General features: G+C 37.2%; 1 protein-coding gene and 1 long non-coding RNA gene across 3 annotated transcripts in view; both read right to left on the reverse strand.

The window, feature by feature from the left end:
• LOC126470560 (PAS domain-containing serine/threonine-protein kinase) overlaps positions 1-19,055 on the reverse strand; it is a 426,440-nt gene that overhangs the window by 213,623 nt on the left and 193,762 nt on the right. The window lies entirely within an intron of this gene.
• Positions 7,024-19,055, reverse strand: part of LOC126470595 (uncharacterized) — a 38,716-nt gene continuing 26,684 nt past the window's right edge. The window contains exons 2-3 of the long non-coding RNA XR_007586262.1: positions 12,290-12,373; positions 7,024-8,366 (exon numbers count right to left, since the gene is read on the reverse strand). This is a non-coding gene — a long non-coding RNA (uncharacterized LOC126470595). The remainder of the gene's footprint in view (positions 8,367-12,289; positions 12,374-19,055) is intronic.

Raw genomic sequence — 19,055 nt, forward strand, 5'->3', positions numbered from 1 at the left:
TGGGAGTACTTCTTTTTTAGTCTAATAATTTAACATTTAGTGTAATAATTCAACATTGGTTGAAATTAAGCTTAGTTAGAAGCTCAGAGGTCCAGGTGCTAGAGATGTTAAAATATTACAAGATTCTCATAACAGTACGGTGAAAAATAAGGTTAGTATATCACAAGATCCTCACAACAGTACAGTGAAAAATAACGTTAGTATATTGTATCAGAATATTAGGGCATTAGAAAACAAAGTAGATGAGCTTCTTGTTTGTTTAGAAGATTTAGAAACTGAGGGTGGAATAGATGTACTGTGCCTGTCTGAACATCATATAGTGACAGGTATGGGAATGGTAAATGTAGTGTGGATATAAGCTTTCAGCACTGTAAGTAGAGACACTATGAAGAGAGCAGGAGTTGCCAAATATGTTAAAATCTGTCATACCACGAAAATTTTGGAAACTAAAAAATTTTTTGTAGAGCAACATATAGAATCATGTGCAGCTGAGCTTAAACCAAATAAGGGTACTTTTGCAATTGTAGGTGTGCACAGGTCCCCATTGGGAAATTTTCAGCTCTTTTTGAAAAACTTGTATTCTCTGTTGTGCTATCCGTCAGACAGAGGGAAACAAATTATTGTTTGTGAGGATTTCAATGTAGATTTTCTGAAAGAGCCTGAAATAAGGCTTGACTTTGAAGCAGTTACTGATTTTACTACTCAGGTCATACAAGAAAGCAGCACGCTGATAGATAATGTTTTTATAGACAAAGATAAATTTAATGAAATAAAAACTTTTTCTGTTAAGAATGGTCTGTATGATCATGATACACAGCTAGTTTCAGTATATGACATAGCTCCATACAGTAATGCGAAATAGTCCTCCAAAGCAGTGCATTCAATTAATGATTTAACAATTGAAAATTTTAGTGAAAGCTTGCAACAGTTAGACTGGGATGAGGTGTACAGGGACCCTAAGGCTAATTTAAAATTTAACCTATTTGATGACACTTTTGTGAGTATAATTGAAAACAGTTTTCCTAGGAAAACTGTGAAATATAATTGTAAGAAATCATCTAAAAAGCCATGGCTTACTAAAGGGACAAAAATATCTTTTTAACAGAAAAGGGAGGAGTAATGATCCAGAAACTCTTAAACATTTTGAAACTGCACTGTATTTTATTTAAAAATCAAGAAGTATGTGCATTATGTGTGAGATCAGCACATCAGATAATAAAATTAAAACAATCTGGAACATTGTTAATAGGGAAACAGGACAACTGAGCACACAGGAAGACTGTACTTCTATCAGACTCAATGAAAAGTTTGTTAACAAGAAGTCAGAAGTAGAAAACATTTTAATAGCCATATTTTAAGTGTTGAAGAGAAAATAGGATCCAGCTATTCATTAGAAAATGCAAGGAAGAATATGGAAGAGGCAATACCTATGTAATTTTATAAAATTGAAATTCAACTCACACCTCCTACTGAAATTAGGAAAATAACAAAATTCACTCAAAAGTAAAAGCTCATATGGAATTGATGGCAATTCCAACGGAGCACTAAAAGCTTGTTCCCAACAGATAACATCATCCAGTAGGATATTTTGCGATCTCTCAAAGGCTTTTGATTGTGTGAATCATGAAATTCTTCTAGATAAGCTTAAGTATTGTGGTATGAGTGGGACAGTGCACCAATGATTTAATTTATATTTAAATGGAAGAAAGCAGAAGTCTGAAATTAACAGTACAGATAGTCAGCAAAAATCAGCAGAGTCTTCTAACTGGGGAGGTATCAAGAATGGTGTCCAACAGGTTCAGTTTTGGGTCGCTTATTGTTCTTAGTATGTATTAGTGACTTGACACTCTACACCCACGAAGATGCAAAGCTAATTCTTTTTGCTGATGATACAAGAATAGTAATCATACCTATCAAACAAGAACCAGTTGAGAAAATTGTAAATAATGCCTTTCAGAAAATTATTAAGTGTTATCTGCCAATGAACTCTCCCTAAATTTTGAGAAAACACAGCATGTATAATTCAGTATAGAAAATTGCATAATACCACTGATAAATATAGATTATGAGCACAACTCTGTTCCTAAGGCAAAATATTCAAAACTTCTGGGTGTGTGCACTGATGAGAAATTGAATTGGAAGAAACACGTCGATGATCTGCTGAAACAGTTAGGTTCAACTACTTATATTATTATGGCTATTGCGAATTTTGGTGATAAACACATCAGTAAATTAGCTTACTAAGTCGATTTTCATTAACAACTTTCTATTGGCATCATATTTTGGGGCAACTCGTCATTAAGAGAGAAAGTACTCATTGCACAAAAGTCTGTAATCAGGATAATAACTGGAGCCTACCCAAGATCAGCTTGCAGATGGTTATTTAAGGAAGTCGGAATATTCTCAGTATCTTTGCAATACTTATATTCAATTATGAAATTAGTTATTAATAACCTTTCCCAGTTCAAAAATAATAGCCAAGTGCATACCTACAACACTAGAAGAAAGGACAATCTGCACTGTGCTAGGTTAAATCTGACTTTGGGACACAAAGGGGTGAATTATGCTAGCACAAAAATCTTTGGTTATTTGACTTATCTTAGAAGAAAGATTAAGAAAAGGCAAACCTACGTTTCTAGCATTTGTAGACTTAGAGAAAGCTTTTGACAATGTTAACTGGAATACTCTCTTTCAAATTCTGAAGGTGTCAGGGGTAAAATACAGGGAGCGAAAGGCTATTTACAATTTGTACAGAAACCAGATGGCAGTTATAAGAGTCGAGGGGCATGAAAGGGAAGCAGTGGTTAGGAAAGGAGTGAGACAGGGTTGTAGCCTCTCCCCGATGTTATTCAATCTGTATATTGAGCAAGCAGTAAAGGAAACAATTCTGTCAGAGACAGCAAAGGACTTGGAAGAGCAGTTGAACGGAATGGCCAGTGTCTTGAAAGGAGGATATAAGATGAACATCAACAAAAGCAAAACGAGGATAATGGAATGTAGTCAAATTAAGTCGGGTGATGCTGAGGGAATTAGATTAGGAAATGAGACCCTTAAAGTAGTAAAGGAGTTTTGCTATTTAGGGAGTAAAATAACTGATGATGGTCGAAGTAGAGAGGATATAAAATGTAGACTGGCAATGGCAAGGAAAGCGTTTCTGAAGAAGAGAAATTTGTTAACATCCATTATAGATTTAAGTGTCAGGAAGTGGTTTCTGAAAGTATTTGTATGGAGTGTAGCCATGCACGGAAGTGAAACGTGAACGATAAATAGTTTGGACAAGAAGAGAATAGAAGCTTTCGAAATGTGGTGCTACAGAAGAATGCTGAAGGTAAGGTGGGTAGATCATGTAACTAATGAGGAGGTATTGAATAGGATTGGGGAGAAGAGAAGTTTGTGGCACAACTTGGCTAGAAGAAGGGATCGGTTGGTAGGACATGTTTTGAGGCATCAAGGGATCACAAATTTAGCATTGGAGGGCAGCGTGGAGGGTAAAAATCGTAGAGGGAGACCAAGAGATGAATACACTAAGCAGATTCAGAAGGATGTAGGTTGCAGTAGGTACTGGGAGATGAAGAAGCTTGCACAGGATAGAGTAGCATGGAGAGCTGCATCAAACCAGTCTCAGGACTGAAGACCACAACAACAACAACAACATATGTATGTATGTATGTATGATACAATTCCGCACTTGTGCCTTGTAAACAAAATACTAGTGTACAGAATATAAGACCAACTACTTGACTGGGAGTTTCTAGAAACCAGAATACAGCATTTCATTTTAAATGGAGGGAAGCCTTCAGACGGAAAAGTAACTTTGGGCATGGCTAGGAGAGTGTTATAGCACCATTATATTTCGCAATATATATATAAATGACCTAGCAGATAATGTCACAAGTTCAATGAGGCTTTTTGCAGATGACATTACTAGATACAGAGAAATCATGATGATGGAAAATTGTGTAGAAATGCAGGAAGACCTGCAGGAAGACCTGCAGGGGGTGGCAGTTGATCCTCAACATAGATGAACGTAACGTATTGCGAATACAAAGATAGAAAGACGCCTTATTGTATGATCACACAATTGTAAAACAATCACTGGAAGCAGTTACCTCCATAAAATATCTTCGAGTATGCATGCAGAGCGATGAGAAGTGGAAAGATCACATAAAATGAATTACAGGTAAGACAGATCCCAGACATATCCACTGTAGGAATCCTCTGGAAATGTAGTCCATCAACAAAGGAAGCCGCATACAAAACCCTCATTCGACCAATACTTGAATATTACTCACCAATATGGGATCCATATGCGACATGATTAATAGAGGAAATAGAGAAGGACCAAAGAATAGCAGCACACTCTGTTACAAGTTCATTTAGTAAGCACAAAAGTGTCATAGATATGATCTTTGAACTCCAGTGGCAGACATAGCAAGAGAGGTGTTCTGCATCATGGTATGGTTTAGCATTAAAGTTCCAATAGTGTACGTTCCTAGAAGAGTCGATAAATGTATTGCTACCTCTTGCAAAAAGACCATGAAGATAAAATTACAGAGATTCGATCCCACACAGAGGCTTACTGGCAGTCGTTCTCCTTATGAAATATTCGTGACTGGAACAGGAAAGAGGGGGACATGAAAGTGGTACACAAAGTGCCCTCTGTCACACACCGCAAGGTGGCTCATGGAGTATAGATGTAGATATAGATGTATACATACAAGGGTGGCACAAACGCTAAAAACCTTGAAATCAGACTAATGAAAGTTGGCACAGATGTGAACTGATACAGTAATCACTCTTCCCACACTCCATCTGTGAATATACAGTATATTAAAAAGTATACTCTGTTGCACAATTTATACTTATTCATAAAGTATAGATGTAGAAATATGCGTCCATAAGTGGGGACTAGAGGGGGCATTTGCCCCCTCATGAAATTTGGAATTTTACTCAATTATTCAGGTATCAGACTAATTTACCTTAGAAACATTGTGTGGATGTCTGTCAGTAATTTTATGTACAATAAAATGCGTGTTCTTAATTATTGGGACAGGAAACATTCCCAAATTTATCAAAACAGTGGTATCAAAAACAGCAATTTTAGCATTTTGTATTACAGATGAGACACACACAACACTGGTGTAATATTCTACAATATTTATTATTTGCTACACCAACTGGTTTTCTGCCATTATGTCACCATCAGGTACAAATGTAAGTATGTGTTGAAGTGAAATTTTGTTGGATCATAGATTTTAAACTAAAGTATCTCCACTTCCAGAGACATAAATTTTAATGTTAGAATTAAGAATAAAACAAGGGGGTTAATTCATTGTAAGTGTGATGCAAGACTGTTTAATTAAGAAGAAATATTTGTCATAGTAACTAATGAACTATAGACAAGTTGCAAGAGTTCCACATAGAAGAAAATAATTGAACAACAAACTTTGGTGACATTTTCCAAAGATGTGGCTGAACAAAATATTCTTGCTTTTAATAGATCCTAAATTACAGAGAAATAAGATATTATAGTGATATTAATTAGGTGAGTGAAGCAGCTGTGATTATACAACACACAATTTTTTAACATGATGAGAAAAATTATAGTAACTGAAGTAAAGGAAAATGGGACATGTGAGTAAGAGGGGTAATTTACAACATGGACTGGGTGGGAATATGAGTAGTACCTGTAATTATAAGCGGCGACTAAGGGAACTATGTCTGGTTATTCAGTACTAAGCTTGGGCTAATAGACATGTGTTTATTAATTTCCAAAACTTCAAGATAGTACATTTTCCTTCCTTTATGGATGTGATGTAATACTTCATGTTTCACCTTGTAACTATGGTCTTCTTTAAGCAAGTAGCATGCAAAATTAGAGTCTCCTTTTCTAAATTTCGAATTTTGTGATGTTCTTTCGAGTGGGAACACACTGCCCTGCCACACTGACCTACATAGAATTTTACACAGCTACAAGTAATTTTATATATTCCACTCTTTCCCAAAGCTGGAAAGCTGTCTTTACCACTAGTCAAAAAGTGTCAATAGTGTTTTGCACCCAAAATTACGTTTCTACATTCCTGGATTTAAGCTTCTTGGCTACATTCAGTGACACGTTTCCTAGGTATGGAATAGTGCACCATTTGTTGCGTTCTTGAAGTGGTGAGTTAAGGACAGGGTAAAGAAGAACGAAAACCTTTTGCTTCTAGTTTTTGTGTATTATGGAGTCCAATAAAGTAGGCAGATAGCCATTGTTTGACGCTAGTTGTTTCACTGTATTAACTCCATTTGAAAGCTGTCGTCACTCAGGGGACTGAAATTAGGTGAGGCATCATTGCTTGAAAGACAGCATGTTTATCGGTCACTGGGTGATGAGAACTGGTTGGTATTACCAAATCTGTGTTGGTGGGTTTTCTATAAGTATTGAAAGTATGAGTACAGTCATTGACGTCTATTATTAGATCTAAATAAATTATACATTTACCTCCAAACTCCACTGTGAATGTTATATTGTTGTGTTTAGAAATTAGTTACTTGAGAAATTTTTGAAGTTGTCTGTTAGTATCTGCCCATCAGCGCAACACATCATCAACATACATAAAACACTATCCAACCTTGGAAGAGAGTGGATTATTTTCCAAATAATGTGTTTTAAAATTATTCATGAACATTTCAGCAATGATTGGACTGGGGGGGGGGGGGCGATCTTACAACTAGACCATCCAACTGTTTAATATTTATGTGTTAGACAGGCTTCTGTATGCTAACCTTATGTCATCTGGGACAACAGTGTTAACTCCTGATTTATCTAGTACATCTGTGAGAATGTTTAGGTACTTCTGAACATGTGTCTTCGTGAATAAGTTGCTATGTCAAAAGAAACCAACTTGGGACCAGGGGGGATTTGCATATCTTTTAACTTGTTCACCAAGTCAGCTGAATTAAGGATGCTACGACTTGGATAAATTTCGTTGAATACCCAAGGATGTAGAGATACAGGGTGAATGAGACGTCACTCCCAAGTTTTAAATGTCCATTAATTTTTTATTGATGAATATTTGCACACTGAACAAGATGCAGTCTGTACTTAGAACCATGAGAATATGTGTATTACACTACAATTCCAAATATGCTCCAGCATTGTTGACCAAACAACATAAATATATAGGAATGTCATCAATTGACTTGTGCAGGAAAGGCCCAGGTACATTTCCGAGAACAGCTGCGGTCTTCTCCTCTGTCTCGTCCAGGATACTTGGATTTGTTTGGTATATCTCTTCTTTGGCCCAACATGACAAGAAGAAGTCGCAAGGGATGAGGTCAGGACTTCTCGGAGGCCACTCATTGGATACTTGCCATCCCAGTCAACGTCTTGCAAAGTGTTCGTCCAGCAATGCAGGCAAGATGATGTGGTGCTCCTTCTTACTGAAAAAGTATACTAAGGTGCTGCAGTCATGGACTGTGTGGCTGGTCCCGGCGGAGGTTCGAGTCCTCCCTCAGGCATGGGTGTATGTGTGTTTGTCCTTAGGATAATTTAGGTTAAGTAATGTGTACACTTAGGGGCTGATGACCTTAGCAGTTAAGTCTCATAAGATTTCACACACATTTGAACATTTTTTTAAAGTATATCTGTTACATAATCCCACAGCTGTATCAGAGGAAGCACATATTCATTCAGCATCTGGCGATATCGATTGCTGTTGATGGCGCCTCGCAATATGAATGGACCAATGAGACAAGATTTTGTCATACACACCATATTGCCAATTTTGGTAGACTTTCTGAGTTCTCAATTGCCATTTCTGTATTTGTTTCTGCCCAATAATGGCAGCTCTGTCGACTGACGAATCCATCAACGTGAAACACCACCTCATCAGTCCAAATAATGTTCTTGAACAAATCCAGCCAAGTGTTATGCCATGACAGCATATTCCATCCACATGTCACAATGCTCCATTGATAACTCCTGAACATAATGGGGTTTCCAGTAGTTCCAGCTAAGGTCCTTCTTTAACACAACATGCACAATGCGCCTGCTGAGTCCACTGTACCAGCTGACTAGCGTGTCGATTTACCAGGACTGCAGTTGAAAATATCCTTCACTGCCGCTACATTTTCTGGTGATCACGCCACTGAAAGTTGTCCTCTTGGTGGTTTATTGCACTGAGCCAGTTGTCATTAGCTTGGTGTGACAATTCCTAACGGATTTAGTCTTGAGTGTGGCATCAACGTTGAACAAGGAATACACATCATCATATTTCAAACTGCAAGGTGACCTGGGTGCGTTGTTGTAAAGTCAACAATCCTGCCATCTCGTCGTTCAGCGTAAGAAGATGCTATGGACGTTCAAGGTATTCTCAGAGATCCTGTAAAAAGACACAACAATGTTCATTAATAAATATCAACAATCACAAAATGTATTGACATTTAAACCAGCGAGTAACTTCTTATCCACCCTATAGACCTAGAGGTAAAAGTGTAGACTCATGTCTCCTTGCTTGATCTACAATATTGGTGAGTCTACTATGTCCAGACAGATGTAATATTCCTATCCCACAGGTCAAATACTATTCATAAAAATATAGTATATCATCATAATTTGTTGGATGAAATTAATCTAAGCAGGTCAGCAGGGAAAAAAATCGCTGAACTAAAAATTATTGAATGAAGATGGGGAATACATTTGTCTAGAGAACATATTTAAGTGATCAACATTGCAAGATCACAGGTTAATGTAAGTCTGAGATAAGAGATTACACATGTAAAATGCTGGTACATTAATAAACGTTGTAACAAGCAGAATGTTGAATTCAAACATGCAGATGTGGGTACATTGTATTATACTGGTGCTGGATGTCAGTTTGCGTGATGCAGTTCCATGCCTGTTGCATTTGATCAGTCAATATATGGGCAGTTAACGCCGCTGGTGGATGATGCTGGAGTTGTCGTCCAGTGATGTCCTTTATGAGCTCGATTGGAGACATATCTTTTAATCGAGCAGGTCAAGGCAAGATATCGATACTCTGTAGAACATGGTGGGTTACGATAGCGGTATGTGGGCCAGCGTTATCCTGTTGTAAAACATCTCGTGGCATAGTGTTCACGAATGGCGACACAAGAGGTTGAATTACCAGATTATTGTGCAAATTTGCAGTCAAGGTGCATGCAATAATCATGGGAGTGCTCCTGCTGTCATACAAAATCGCATCCCAGAGCATAACTCTAGGTGTAGAGCCTGTGTGTCTAGTTTGCAGACAGGTTGTTGCAGATTCTGAATTGGCCTCCTTCTAATCAACACGTGGCCAGCACTGACACTGAGGCAGAACCAAGTTTCATCAGAAAACACAGTAGACCTCCACCCTACCCTCCAATGAGCTCTTGCTTGACGCCACTGAAGTCGCAAATGACTATGGTTTGGGGTCAGTGGAATGAATGCTACAGGGAATTTGGCTCGGAGCTGTTCTTGAAGTAATACATTTTTAACAGTTCGTTGTGTCGCTGTGATGCCAACTGCTGCACAAATTGCTGATGCAGATGCAGTGTGATGCACCAGAGCTATATGCCAAACATGACGGTCTTCCCTCTTAGTAATGCCACATGGCCATCAAGAGTACGGTCTTCTTGGAACCTCACATTCTCGTGACAACTGCCGCCCAACAAACATGTACAGTGGCTATATTCCTGCCAAGTCTTTCTGCAATATCGCATGAGGAACACCCAACTTCTTGTTGCCCTATTACATGACCTCAGTCATACTCAGTGGGGTGCTGATAATGGCGTCTTTGTTGCCCTAAAAGCATTCTTGCCTAACATCAACTTACCACGTCCTATTCCAAAAGTAAGTAACAGTCACGATCTTTACAGTGGGTATTTAAAAGAAACCAGATTTGCATCCACATAGCGGCATTGCTAGCGCCACTCATACGCAACTGACGTGAAATGTGAATATAAATCATCTTTCAGATGTATAAACACCACTACCAACTTTTGGTTACGTTACGCAACTCCTTTTTGGCTACAATTCTTTTACCGTTAGTATATTTTGTGTCTCAAACAAAAGGCATTTTGTGAAGGAGCAGAGTTCAGTAGTTGTCCTAAAGAAGATAATAGGTACTGTGGTTCTCGTGAAAATAACTATTTATTTAGCACCACAAGACAACACTACAGTAAATGCACATATATTTTTACAGTCATGTTGCAATGGAAAATGATAAACAGAAGCAAAGACCATCTTCTCCAATGTGTAGCGTTATTTCTCACTGAGTTTATATTTCGTGGCATCAATTACAGCCACATACTACTACTCCCTACCCAGCGACAATCTTGAGGTATTTCTTTGGAAAGTGCACTGTACAACCAGAACGTGTAACTCACTGGATTGGCTGATGGCACTGGATGGTTGATGACTGCAGTTGTTTGTTTACTTGAAGTTGATGTGGATGTTCTGGGATCCACATTCTTCAGCGGGAAGGCTGGTTTGAGTCTGTGAATGGATATAGTCTTTTGACCATAACGTATTTCAACAACAAAAAGTTTTTCAGAGAATTTATGTACTACATATGGTCCATCATGGATGGAAAGGTTTCCTCTGTGCATTATGTTTTACAATTACATGTGAAGAGATCATAAGTTCAGGATGAATGAATCAAAACGAATGTTGTAGCATGATGATTAACATTTATTGGTTTAAGTGACGCCACATGCTGCTTCAAGTCGAAAATGAAATTTGGAATATTACACTCCACTGCTCTAGGATCAAATAAATCAGCTGGGGGTCTAGTCATCATGCCATAAGTCATTTCTGCAGTGGTAGTGTTATATTGTGGAATCAAATAAGCATGGAGACCCATTTAAAATTGCTGGTAAGTTGTCGACCGAGTCATCTGAAAGTTGGGCTCTTAGTGCTGCCTTGATGTCGCAATGCCACTGTTGAAATTTGCTATTCATTGCTAGATAGTAAGCAGTGGTTTTGATGTGGTAAACCTTGTGCCCTTGTGATGTGAGTAAACAATTGGCAATGAAACTACCATTCTCCGTCGGTGGTGACAATTTTTGGGACACCAAAACATTGAATCCATGATGAAAGGAGAATGCTGGCAACATGTTTTGCAGTGAAACTGCCTCTGACCAACGTGTAAACTTGTTGGTCATTGTTAAGAGATAGGCAAAGAGTTGGGAGCAAGGTAATGGTCCCACTAGATCAAAATGGATATGCAAGAAGCGATTATCAAGTTCACTGAAAGTTCCACAAGACTGATTGTGTTTTGAAATTTTTCCTCATTAACAGCAAATACATTTTTTGCCCAAAGCTTTGCACCTCATTTCAATGAAGGCCAAATGAAGCACTGTGCCTCCGATACCAGGATGATCCAAGTCAGGTGGTGTATAGAAGACTTATCATTGATAGGATGGAGGAACATATGAGGTGAGATTACCTGCGGAATTATCACTAAGTAGCTCTGACCCACTGGATAACAATATTGTTATAAATGATATGGAACACAAGACTGAATTCTTCACTTTGGCCAGTTCTGGGTCATTGCATTGTGCCTTAACAACATCTTCATATGAAACGCTGGCTGGTAACATGATGTCTGACATTCTTAAGAATGTCTTAGCAAGAAAATTCTCTCCTCCAGAAAGGTGTAATATTTCTCTGGTGTACTGACTGTGAAATTGCAGTTGGCACAGTTGGCTGGGTGTTGCTTTCCCTGGGCGCTGTTTAAAGGCAAATGTTAATATCTTGTAGTCTGCGAATACTGCAAATTATTTGCCTTCGAGAAGATATCGAAAATGTATGACTGCTGAATATAGTGCCAACAGTTCACAACATAGATACTAGAGCTATGTTGCGTGTCAGTGGAAGACATCAGAAATACACAAGTGGTTCCAGGGTTCCTTCTTGCAACTGATGTATAGAAGCACTGTAGCATAGTCCAAAATATCAGCCATCTAAATCAAGGGAAGAGCTATTGAGGGACGAGCAAGCTGAGTTGCAGTAGAAAGTTCTTCTTTTAAGTTCTTGAATGATTTGTTGGTCCTCGTGGCAGGACGTTTATCTTTCCTCTATGCATTCTTCGCAAGTTAAATAAGGACTGTCGGATTCTGCAGTTTGTGGTAACATGCATCTGTAGAAATTCACCACTGTTAAAGAACACCATACTTCTGCTACTGTTTTTGGATGAGGAAATACTTCGATCATTTTCGCTTTCTCTTTTAATGATGAAGTTCCTTGAGATAAAAAACGATAAACCAGAAGTGGTATCTCTCTCTCGAAAAGTGTGTTTACCTGCATTAATGTCGAGGCGATATTTAGCCAGCCATTGAAGAAGTTGTTGCAGATGCATTATACTCGTGTGTTCTTCATCTGATGCTGAAAAAACGAAAATATCTTATAAATAGGAATAAGCAAAGACAAATCGTTCAAAATTCTTTGAATAAATCGCTGGAATGTCTGATTGCATTGCAAAAACCAAATGGCACTTTTAAAAATTCTAAAAAGCCGAATGATATAATCACAGCTGTTTTACGCACATCATCTGGTGCAACAGGAATGTAATGATAAGTTCAAATAAGGTCAATTTTAGAGACTATCTTTATTTTGGAGAGTTGGCAGTTAAAATCATGTAAATGAGATATTGGATAGCAGTGTGGAACTGTGACTGCATTTAAGGCTTTTTATAATCTCCATAGGGACACCAAGTTTCATCTTTTTTTTGGAACAAGGTGAAGAAGACTAGAACTATACTTTTCGAAGGACGACATATACCAAGGCTGATCATCTTCCTTAATACAAGTTTTGCTGGTAACAATTTTTTTAGTGACGAGGGTCTGGCTTGAAGTCTGACCGTTGTGAGTGAGTGTTGCACATTAAATTCAGGAAAATCGTAATTAGATTTCTCTGTGAGAATGTTAGGACATCTCTTTAGAAAGTCTCGATATTTCTGCTCTGGATCAATCAAAACTACTAATCTCTTATTGGACACATCTGCAGAACCTGTACTAGTGATTAAAGTTTGTCAGTCATGCAACTTCTTTGACTTACCCTGAAGTAACAGACCATAATAACTAAAAAAAATCGGTACCAGCAATTGGCTGACGAATGTTTGCAAGAAGACAGGGCCATGGAAATCTTCTTTGAAGCCCTACTTGAAGGTTTGGTAGATGTTAACTACATGTGTGTGATGGAACCGTTTATGTCTTAAAGTTGCCATTTCTGAACGTTTTTGCTATCTAATAGCGTCGCTGGCAGTACATAAACGTCTGTTCTGGAATCAATCAAATATCGAAGATTCGTGTTGCAGTCAATTATGAACAGATGATGAGACGATTTAGCCTCCTCACACTGTCCCACAACAAAATGAACGCTTCCAGTTAATATGATGTCAGTCCTTATTAACCGAAACAGCAACCAAAATTTATCTTTGATGTGAATGCAATTTAATAGATAAGTGCTAATCAGACTTCGCTATTTCAGGGTACTTTTTAACCAGAGGGCAGCTGCTCAGCAATTTTATCACAATGAAAAAGGGTTTCGCAATAACCTGTGCCAAGACATTTTCTGTTTGACTTATATATTCTGTTTGAACATAGCATGAAGTAGACATGCCTTTTGTGTCACATTACTGTTACTCCCATCACAGGTCAGAATTTTTAGTATTATATCACACACTGTAACAAAGGTCACAACACACAATCCTCACTGCAATTTTCAAGATGCAGTCAGCGGAGCTGAAGTGAATGTATGAATATATGGAAAACAGAAAACCTTTGTACAACATTTGTCAGGAATATCATATATCACGAATCAGTAATTTTTGACTCCTTACATTCCTGCCTTAAAATACACCTTTGTAGCTGTAGGCAAAAAACAGTAAAGTTATTACAGATTACAAAACGAGTAAATAACATTAAACTCAAAAACAAGCAACGACATTACAAATAATCTGACAATTTTTTTTTGATTTCGGTAGTGCACTGCCTCTACAAACATAAATACAAAAATTTAACATATATTAGTGAAAAATAGTAAATATTTTACACAAATTTGTTTTACATCAAATGACTTAGAAATTCTGCCTTAGGAAAAAGTAGTAAATATTTTCTTTTGTAGTTAATGATAAAGACTTACCCGTTTCAGCAGTTTTTGTGAGCCATCAGACATATTTATTGCCGGTTACTTTTCCTGTAGCGCAGCACAAAAATACCCTTGTGTAACCTATCTCAGCTACCCCTTTGATGTGCCATCCTTTCATCAAGGTTTTTTCCTTTAATCCTAGCATTACTATTTCACTAAACCTAGTTCAACTACCCTTTTGGCATGCCATACTTTCAGCAAAGCTTTCATTGTCCATACTATTAGCACTATTTCACCTCATCAAATGTTCTATTCTTGTCTTTAACAAAATATTAGCGTGAAGCATATTTGGCAAAACATAATTTCAGTACAACAAATTATACAGATAAGTGACAACGCTTTAATTTCTATTAAATCCTTCAGATATAAATTTATAACTAATATGATTGTCTTGAAATAGTTTCAGAAGAACACAGATTACGTTTCTGTATTTGAACAGTTGGTATTAATATTGAAGATAAGATATTACATATTGTTTTATCATGTTGACTAATAGTTGAAACATAGAAACATCAGTACACATTATCCACTAAATTGTGCTAACGCTGTATTTTTTGAAACACAATACGAAAGTGTGAGTTACTAATGTGAACAGCTAATTATATCACAAAATCATCATTCCCCTGCTTCTCTTGAGTAATTCTCTTTCTGTCACTTCCTTACTTTTCTCATCAAGGCTTACAATACATATAAAAACTAATAAGACAAATTATTTGAAAAAAATGACAGTGTTCAATCATGAGCTCTTAAAATATTTAATATTCCATATTCAGTATACCCTTCAATTCACATAAATCTCCATTACATATACATCTCTAAAATTAAATATCATCCTCCTTTCACTTATATACTCCTTCAACATCTATTAATTCTACTTAATCACCTCAATAAATACACAAAGATGCCGCCATGCTCCATGATTTCTCTACCCATTATTATTCTCATCATATTAAACATTCCTGCACTTCACATTATTCATATAAACAAGTAGCTCCTTATCTATATGTCAATTTACATGTTTTTACTATTTGTTGTAATCAGCAGCTATTATCCTAAACTATTTCATTACTGTTCCTCTATTCTTTCATGACTCCTGAAACATATGTACAAGTTTACATAGAATTCTCTATTGATACTAATTAGCCTTCCTCAAGATTTTAATACATGGTTCCTACAGTTATGCCATTTGCTCCTATCCTTTCTGGCACAACTGTTTTTACAGTCTGATTTTGAGCAAATACACAAATTCTGAACTCTTTGATATCTCAATTACTACCTTAATGATGACTTCATAATAGTAAGGGATAATGTCCCACAAATTTTACTAAATTGTTCATAAATGAAATATCTGGACAATCGCTGCTTAATCTACTTAATAATTCCTACAATTCTCTTTAGTCAAGGGATAAGAATAATGGAAGAGGAATCAAACTTGAAACAGCAAATAAAATCTCGCCCAGCTGGGAGCTTATCAGTCGCCCTTTGGTATACCAACAAAAGAGTCACTGGTTCCCTATGCCCTCTTTTGATTCTACTCTGTTGTCTGGGTTACCCCTATACCTGTCAAAAAAATTTGTGATATAGTACATCTTTTGTGTTATATTTGATAAACTGTGGACTAGCCTTTCTTCATAAACTCCCATTCAACATGACAATAATCATTAACTTCTTCTTTCTTCTTTACTTCCCATGTGAAAATGTTACATTCCATTCTGTCTACTTTTTACTGGATCTTGTATTCACTTTTAATGGACATAGTGAATATTTATTTTAACCATATCACTGGGTAGAATGCCTCCTTCACTTTATTCTCCTGCATTGTATTGGACTGGATGTACATGTTATCATTATCTGTTATTGCAATGACATTACTTTCCTTCACTATCAAAGTTTCATTGTTAATCTTCGCTTCAGTTTATTTAGTTTTATTCTACTGCAGCTGTATACCTTCTTGTAAATAGTTAATCTCTGGCCTGATTTGCTGATCGTCACACTGCCTTTGTGTTGCTATTTCTTCCCTCAAATCCATAGCCAGTTCAAATTCCTCAGGTTCCTGAATCTCTACTTGTATTTCAGTCTTAGCTCCCATAACACCATCATTAGATTTTCCTGTTAGCCACATTTTGATCCTATAAAGATCTTTGTGGAGTTCGTCCATGTTCTGCACATTTTGCTATCTTTTTCATCAAAGTCTCTCTTCATTTGTTCCCAGAATTCCTTCAAATTTTCTTGTAGTGTCTTTTCTATATTTTCTTTGGTTTCTTTATTTTCCTGTGCTCTCTTCTTTTCACTTTTTCATAATATCACCACGATTTCTTTGTTTTCTCATGTCCTCTTATCTTCTTCTTGCAGTCTGTTTATGTTTTCTTTTAATTTCTTCTCTGTACTTTCTTTTCTTTCTCATGCCCTCTTCTCTTTATTTTCTTATAATAACTTTGTGATTGCTGCCAAAGCTATTTGTGGTTACTCCCTATCAATGTCAGGTTGTCTGTCAATGGTTTCATTGGTGTCTCAGGGTTCCTGGTAGAATGACCTAATGGGTTTTGAACTGACAATCCCCAACTTCTGATTCGTGGATCATTTCTATCTCCTTGCACCACTTCCTTTTTCCCAGCTACTACAGCTTCAGCCTGTTGTTCTAGTTCAGACGATATCCTGACTAATTGTAATCCACTGATAATTACCATTAAAGGACCATTGGTAATCCAAAACTCTTCCCAATTAGCAATCAGTTAAATAAACCTTTCTTTTCCACACTATTTAACCCAAAATTGACAAGATAACTTTCACCATGAACGATAGTAAGAAGAACACACCTAACAAAATCAAACATTTATATCAGCACTCACAATTTTGCAGAACACATTGAAATAAGGTACAAATCAGAAATTAATAACAGATATAAACCTGTGATTTACAGTTATTAAAAACTGTGCAGCTCCTATCGTCCTATTGATGTAAATATCCATATACTGACACACTATACTTCAGAGAAATATTTCGAAAAATATTGAAAATGCTATATACTGTTACCTGTATTAATGCAAAATTTAATATAAAGTCACTTATATGCTGAAGATAGCGTAATATAGTTTATTACTGTGCCAGCAGATCGCTTTCATTCACCCATTGACGCTAGCAAAAGTCTCGATGTTTGAGATTTGATGCAGTCACATGTTTTTCTTTACAACCAGCCAGTCGCGATGTTAGCTGGTTGCTGTGAGCCATGTGCAACACCCACTGAACTGTCTGTTACTTGGCTTGTTGGTCGAAATTCGATGGTTGGCCACCTAGTGCAGTTGCAGTCGTCATCGTCCGCCGGACTGCGATCAGGTTGCATTGCTGAATGTTTTCGAGACTTCGCCACTAGATGTCGAGTTCGACATTCTACTCTGTCCAATTTCCTTGCGTGTTTTACTGTAAAAAGTGTGTGGAGTCATCTCCCTAAACATTAGTCTTTGACTCGTTTGCTCCATGCGCTCGATGCTATAGACCGTTATATAACATAGACTGTGCATTACGTCATTTTACTGAAACCAACATATTAGTCACACGAATCGGGGCACGAAGCTGAGCTTGTTATTACACATTTATAGTGCACAATGTATGACATTTTTGTTACAGATCAAACATTGTGGTTTTTACTAAATGCAGAAGTAAAGACCTTCACATATGCTCAGATTATCCTTGTTTTGTGTCCTACAGATTAAGTAAAGTGATGAAAATATCAAATATGAAAGTGAATTACGTTAACAATCTTGCACAGGTAAGAGGGTCATTCAATAATTAAAGAGACAAATTGGTCTGGGAAATAACTGTTGGTAGGGCAAGTTCGGTACTTTTATGGCTTTAAGTTCACATCACTGACATGAGCCCTGATCAGCTGATGTATCAACATCGTTTTGTTATAACCTCAAAAATACATTTCAAGATGGCGAGTCCACTTGAAATGTCCACATTAGTTGAACATCGTTCTGTAATTCGTTTTTTACTTGCTGAATGCGAGGAACCAGTGAATATATACTGTGTAACATCTCAAGTTTGTGGTAAAGGTTGTGAAAATAGTGAAAATTTTTACAAGTGGGTAGAGCAATTCAAAAATGATCGCAACTCAGTGTCTGACGAACACCATTCTGGCCGACCAGTTGCAGTTTCAACTTCCTTGTTTGAAAGTCGAATTGATGACATTACTCATGCTGACCGCTGTGTGAATGTGGAAATGATAGTTGATAAGGTTGAAGTTAGTACTGGTTCAGTTCATAACATTATCTGTAACAAGCTGAAGCACTTCAAAACATGTGCAACTTGGGTCCCAAAGGAGTTGACGCGGCTACACAAGGAAACTAGGTTGAGAGTGTGCACAGAGCTAAAGGAACGTTATGAAAGAGAGGATAAGCACTTCCTCAACAAATTTTCAATTTGTGATGAAACTTGGGTTCACTATTATGAGCCAGAATCAAAAAGACAAAGCATGGAGTGAAGCACACCATCTCACCTGTGAAGGAAAAATTCATAACCCAAGCATCAGCAGGAAAAGTCATGTTCACGGTGTTTTTGAATGCCGAAGGTCCAGTTTTTTGTGATTATCTCGAAGAGCAGCGTACAATGAACAGCCAATACTACTCGAATTTGCTTTTAAACAAGGTGAAGCCAGCCATGAGAGAGAGTTGTCATGGATCTCAGAGGAGAGGTATGATTCTCCAGCAAGACAATGTACGCCCTCATATTGTTCAACTAATCCGTGAAACCATCGACAAAATGGACTGGTAAGTACTGTCTCGTCCACCTTACAGTCCTGATTTAGCACCTAGTGATTTACATTTGTTTGGTGCACTGAAGGAGGCATTAGATGGAAAGAGGTTCCAGGACAACTAGGACGTGAAAAAGTTTGTGGGAAATTGATTCAAACAACAAAATA

This window comes from Schistocerca serialis, chromosome 1 (genome assembly GCF_023864345.2).
Source record: "Schistocerca serialis cubense isolate TAMUIC-IGC-003099 chromosome 1, iqSchSeri2.2, whole genome shotgun sequence".
Classification (NCBI taxonomy): Eukaryota; Metazoa; Arthropoda; class Insecta; order Orthoptera; family Acrididae; genus Schistocerca; species Schistocerca serialis.